Source organism: Hypanus sabinus, unplaced genomic scaffold, assembly GCF_030144855.1.
Source record: "Hypanus sabinus isolate sHypSab1 unplaced genomic scaffold, sHypSab1.hap1 scaffold_1530, whole genome shotgun sequence".
NCBI classification, from domain to species: Eukaryota; Metazoa; Chordata; class Chondrichthyes; order Myliobatiformes; family Dasyatidae; genus Hypanus; species Hypanus sabinus.
In genome coordinates this window covers 53,112-59,460 of record NW_026779606.1, presented here as the reverse complement: position 1 = coordinate 59,460, position 6,349 = coordinate 53,112, and the positions used below count along the sequence as shown (strand labels likewise).

At 46.9% G+C, this 6,349-nt stretch overlaps 1 non-coding gene across 1 annotated transcript; it reads right to left on the bottom strand.

Annotated features, from left to right (window-relative positions):
* Positions 1 to 4,152: 4,152 nt before the first annotated feature.
* trnay-gua (transfer RNA tyrosine (anticodon GUA)) lies at positions 4,153 to 4,238 on the bottom strand. Its single transcript is given in 2 exon segments — positions 4,153 to 4,188; positions 4,202 to 4,238. It is a non-coding gene; the product is annotated as a tRNA-Tyr (tRNA).
* Positions 4,239 to 6,349: the final 2,111 nt, after the last annotated feature.

The window sequence follows — 6,349 nt, the reverse complement described above, 5'->3', positions numbered from 1 at the left end:
GAAACCGGCATTAGCACCGGCCTGATGAGCTTATTTTTAAAAAGTACACGCTCACAAAATAAATGCCAGACAATACACAAAAGGCGAGTAGATAATTGCAACGTTATACTTCTTAGTGATGGGTTAGTGAAAAGAGATAACCGAAAGGCGCCAAATCAGTAAGTTTATCAGATTGTGCATCTAATATTTTAATACGTTGGAGCTCACGACTCCGGTTCCATCCACAAAGACGTTCGGCCATGAAGCGAACCGCCGACGTCCAGTATCCGCCGCCCTGGAACCGCTGTCCGCTCTTCACACGTATGTCCTCTTCGCTCGCCTCCCGGAAAAGACCGCGAACTCCCTCTCAGCACACGCATACTAGATAGCATGACAATTCTCCATTGGTCAGTTCAACCTCTTATCTACAGTTATAACCCAAACATTCCAGATACAGAAACCCGTTACAGCATTAAGTAACATTACGGAGAAGCCATCTCGTTAGCCTGAACATTTAACATCACAGTTACTGGTACTGAGAGTCCTACATAGGGATAACTTACAGCGGACTGAAAAGCCTGAGCATGTAGATATTAAGGAAGAGGATCTGCTGGATCTTTTGGAAAACTTAAAGTTGTATAGATCACCGGGACGAGTTGAAAGCCTACAGCAGCAACGTTCCCCAAATCATCTAACGCTACATCGACGATTGCATAGTTGCTGCCCCCTGCATCTTCCTCAGCTCGTCGATTTATTCAAATTTGCCTCCAACTTCCACCCTGCCTTCAAATTGACTTGGTCCACTTCAGGCACCTCCGTTCTCTATCTTCAGCTCTATCTCCATCTCCCGAGACAGACTAACCACTGGTATATTTAATAAATCAACTGCCTCACAGCCGTCCGTACGGTACCTCTTTCCAGCCTGTCATTTGTAAACAAAGCCGCCCCTTCTTTCAGCTCCTCGGTTCCCTCTGTATCTGCTCTCAGGCTGAGGCTTTTCATTCCAGAGCAACGGAGATGTCCTCCATCTTCACAGAAAGGGGCTTCCTCTCCCCCGCACCTCTTCCATTTCACACACATCTGCCCTTACAGCATCCTGCCGCCGCCCCGTCACGGTGAGTGTTCCTAATGTCCTCACTTAGCGCACCACAATGCACATTCTGCACATAATTGCAGATAACTTCCAGCATCTCCAACGGGATCTCACCACCGATCACATCTTCCCATCCTCATACAACTCCCGACCATTTCTACTTTCTGCAGGGATGACTCTCTATGTGACTCCCTGGTCCTTCCCCACCGATCTTCCTCGTGGCACTTATCATTACAACTGGAACAAGCACAACATCTCCCTCAGGACCCAAACAGTCCTCCCAGGTGTGGCGACACTTCACCTGCGAGTCTGTTGGGGTCATCTACAGTGTCCGGTCGTTGAGAGCTCCTATAATTCAGTGAGACCCAACGTAGGTCGGAAGACCCCTCCCCCTCGTCGAGAACCTGCCATGAAAAGCGGTGGCCTCCTCTTTCGATTCTACTTCCGGTTCCCATTCTGACATGTCAGTCCGTGGTCTCCTCTACAGCCAAGGCGGCGACACACAGGTTCGAGTACTGACACCTTGTATTCCGTCAGGGTAGCCTCCAATATCCTGGCATGAACATCGATTTCTCTAACGTCTGGTCATTGCCCACACTCACCCCCACAACTTCTTCAACATACCGCATTCATGGTTCCCTTTCACAACTCCTTACCTGATTATCTCCACAACTTATATATAAATAACAATACCTCATTTCCTGAAATAATGGGAAGGCTGAACTGCTGGGAACAACAACGTTTTCAGGAAGTTCGATTTATTCATGCGCTTGCCGAGCAGGTTTGAATTTATTTTCGGAATGGGAAAACTATTTGACCCTTTCAACTGAGCGGTATAGACTTCTGAAACATTTCAAAACAAAAGTAGCGGGGGAGATCAAAAGTACTTTCACCTGCTCTCTGAATCTGGTCTGGGTCACTCCGTAGATAAATGTATTCGTGCAGCTGCTGAAATTCTGAATCACAGAACCCCAAAACTGTGCCTGAAAAAGCCGAATAGACATTTCCAGGTCTGTTTAGAGGCATCGCATGAGAATGAAGACCAGAGTGGTTGTCGCTCAACATAGAAGGAAACTCGCCGACAGGCTGAAGAGCAGAATGATGGATTGTCTCCGACTCTCCATCTCCGGATCTCACTGTTTCCCGCAATTTCCCCGTCCCTTCAGCCCCCTGCGGACTCTGCTCGCCGCCAATATCTGTCTGACGGTCAGAGCATTGAGGGTCAAAATGAGGAAGAAAGGATGTAGAGGATTCAACAGACGGTCCACCCAATAAAACACCTCAAATGATTCTCTGAAAGGAAGTGCGGGCCTATTGGTGCAGACCCAGTTCCCATTTTCCAAAAACGCTACTCCATTCGTATACATGAAATAAAATGGGATGTTTTTTAAACATAAACCGACAGATATTGCACCAAGCACCAATCCTGCAATACTGGGGATGCAGTATTTCGTTTTAAATTTAACGGAGCAAATGGCCACAAAGCGATCGAAAGTGAAAGCGTCAGTAAACCACACGGAACAGTCAACGGCCACGTGACACAGGACGTAGTGGACAAGGCAGAACGGAGCGTTGTCCAGGATTCCGGAATGAAATCCGTATGCTCGACCCATCTGGTAGAACAGGACTTCGATAATCACCACCATTAGATCCGCCGCAGCCATCGCCACCAGGTAACGTGTGACGCATTTGGAGAGACCGCAGTTTCCTCGGCTGAGAATGATGATCGCCACAAGGTTAACTGCAGTGAGACAAAAAAGACCAAAATAAAAATAATACAAATGTGTGTGTGTTTTTTTTTTTTTTGCAGAAATACAGCCGTCAATTGTTCTCTTTAAATAAAATCCATCGTTCAGCTCTGCTGGACGTTATCAGTAGAAGTAAAAAGATACTATGTTTATTTGAGCACATGACCGCAGCATAAAGCGTTTTACAGTAGCGCATGCTCACATTAATCGCTTCACGTTCACGAATGCAGCAGCGATGAGCAGAGTCCAAGAATGATAGATCACAGAAACGGGTCCTTCGGCCCAATGTCTCCATGCCGACCGACGTGGCCACCTGATATGTTGTTCGTGGTTGGGTCACATTCGTCAAATTGTCCATCTGCATTTTAAATATTGTTAATGACTGTACGCCCATTTCCTTTCTCAGGCTGTTCAATACACAGAGCAACTCCTATGTGAGTAAACGTCTCTCGAAATCCAGCTATATTTCTGCTCTCAATAAAATGCCACTCGGCCGAACCTCTTCCTGCAACTCAACCCCGAGAGTCCCTGCAGCATCTTTGTGAATACTGTCTGCACACTTTTCAGCAGAATTCTGCCTTTCCTATAACAGAGCGGCCAAGACTGTTCACAGAACTCCAAGCGCGGTATCTCCAAGGAGAGAGGAAGTGTAATTGAAGTGCGCATCTACGCTTCTTTCCGAAAATCTGAGTTACTATTCCATTGCAAGGTCAGATTCTGAAACCAAGATCTTGCACCGCAGCAACCTTCCCTCTGTTTTATTTTACTGCTTCGGGGACAAACCATTGCTCTGGGCAGAAAATTGTTACCCGGTCTTAAAAGTTCTCGGCACTTGGAATGTTTTTTAAATCTGTAATATGCAAGTCAAACGATGACAAAACATAACACACAACACACGTAAAGACTGTCAGACAGTCACAATTGACAGGGAGGATGCGACAGTGAAATGATCTGACGGGACGGCGATGGTGGTTTCTTAACAGTGAGCGACCGACTTCCATTCTGTCTTCATTGTGACCATTTGTGACAGTGTTGTAACTTGAAACCATGACAATGCACGTACGCTGAAGCTAAAATGCTTCAATGTAAATGTGGTACGTTTAATGTTTAGCACATCTATGGATTATATTCATTAATACCGTTAAATTCAGAGTATTTCATTATTATATTACCAAAGATGTCGAAACATTTTAGCATAATTTCAAAATGATGTTAACATGGTAAAAAGAAATTCCAGCTGCTTGTCCACAAATGCCATGTTCGCGGGGGAATTTCAATCATGGCGAGGCTGTGGTATGGAATTGATGACGGGCGCAGTAAAAGAAGTCCTGATCCTTCGAGCCGGAATCGAACCAGCGACCTAAGGATGACTCCATTTTCTCTACAGTCCTCCGCTCTACCAACTGAGCTATCGAAGGAAAAGCGACACCAAGTTTCTCCACGTTGGCTCCTACCGACAATCATTCTGCAGATTTCAGCCTGGCATCTGTCGATCGATGGCAAAAGCCTGCCTATGGCAACTAACTCGTCCTTCCAGCACTGGGGGCCACAGGCCACGGGATGACGCCGATCACCGCGCTTCTGACAATTCTAGGGACACTACGATTCCAACACAGCTCTTTGATCGTCCTCGCCCGTTCAAATCAAAGGTTACTCAGCTTTCTCTTTTCACCCAGTAACCAGGGCAATGTCCTTCTAACCATTCACCTGATTTATGCCGGAATCGTCGCCTGCAGCTCATGCATTACTGAAACTCCAGCTGCCAGCCGGCTTTTCCTCCTATCTGCTTTCAACACAGCAAAACTACGACATTTTCTTCCGGTCCTTTGACTGAGACACTTTCCGCTCGCTCAGCGCCAACCGCATCTTTTGTGCATTCCAAGTTCAGGAATTTGATGCGAGGAATCCTCTGAATACAAAATGTTAATGGAGAATGCGAGCATCGATCTCGCTACCTCGCACATGCAAAGCGAGCGCTCTACCATTTGAGCTAATTCCCCAGCACGTCGTGCTAACTTCCTATAATATCCTTCGTTGGATAAACATCATCGCATGCCTGCCACTGTTCACCGATGCACAATCAGCAGCTCACAGACAGGCACACACACTCACTCATTCACTCATCAGTAGCTGAGAGCGGCATGAGGTCTCTGCTTCCGTATCAGTAATGGAAGGGTACTTACCCGGGATACCGACAATTCTAATGACTGTGTGGCAAATAGCCCTTTCTGGAAACATTGTTAATCCAAGGCTGTTCTGTTTGGTATGTTGTCAATTTCTAAATTTCATAAAAGTTGTAAATAGCCAGTAAATAAACTCAAACAGTTATAACAAAGCCCAGAGAGCAAACTTCTTTTGACCTTTCTGGGTAAAACTCTTCAGGGATCACACGTTGCTGAGAGTCCACCGCGTCTGGATGTTTCCGTCCTCAATGTAGCTGAAGCACAGAATGAGGTACTTTTATAGAAAAATCGGTCACCAATAATGAAAACAACCTGTACAGTGACTGGTGCTGATTACCGCTTGTTAGCAAAAATATCTCTGCTGTAACCAACCGTAATGGCAACGGGGAAATAACACGGCTGATTTCATTGAACTGAACGCAACACCTGTCATGAAGCCTCAAGAGACGGCCGATGCTGGGATCGCAACACCAGCTGCGATGTTGTCAAACTACTCCGTGTAATGACAGGACATTCTCTGCGCATCGCTGGTGACGACAGTAGTCTGTAATCCTGTGGGTGAGTCCACCTCATCAGCGCTGATTCCACTCTCACATTGCGAGTGGAGTCTCTGTCTCGATACTTCCCCGTGATGACGCACCTTTCATGTGATTCACTGTCACTTTGCTTGCGGGGATTTATTTATTACTGGACATTAACATGAATGATTTCTGTCGCAAACCCTCATTGTTTACACTGTTACCGGAGTCTGTCGCAAACACAGATCTCGGCAAATATGCGGCGCGAAATGCAAACCAATGACCCCAGCATTACATACATTGTCCGCTGCTGTACCAGACAGAGAAAAACAGAAAATATTGTATAAACACCGGTTTTAATGCAAATAAGTAGCAGGAACGATATTAAATATGTTAGCGAGTTACTAGATGAACTCCAGGCACGGCCAACTAATGTCCCCGAAGCACCCGACGACAGCAGACTCTTGAGTCCGTCCGAAAGCTTCGAGCTTCCGACCAGCCCCTCCGATACAGCCTCCCGAGCGCCATCCTCTGCCGAGCGCCTTCGACCTCGTCCCGGCCGCCGAAACAAGCAAAGCCGAGGTCTCGGAGGCCTTCTCCTCCGGAGATTCCGCACGGCACAGAGGCAGCGGCAGCGAAGCGGACATTTCAGAAGTTTCTCCAGAAGTTCCTCCGCGCTCTCACGTCTGTCTCCATCAAATAAGGATTGTGCATGGATCCCTACTTCACAAGTAACAGATCTCCATGTCCAGTGAGGCCTTGCGCGCTGCGTCGCGCCAACATTTTCTTCTCCTCCTCATGGATTGGTCATGCAGTGCTCATGAAGTG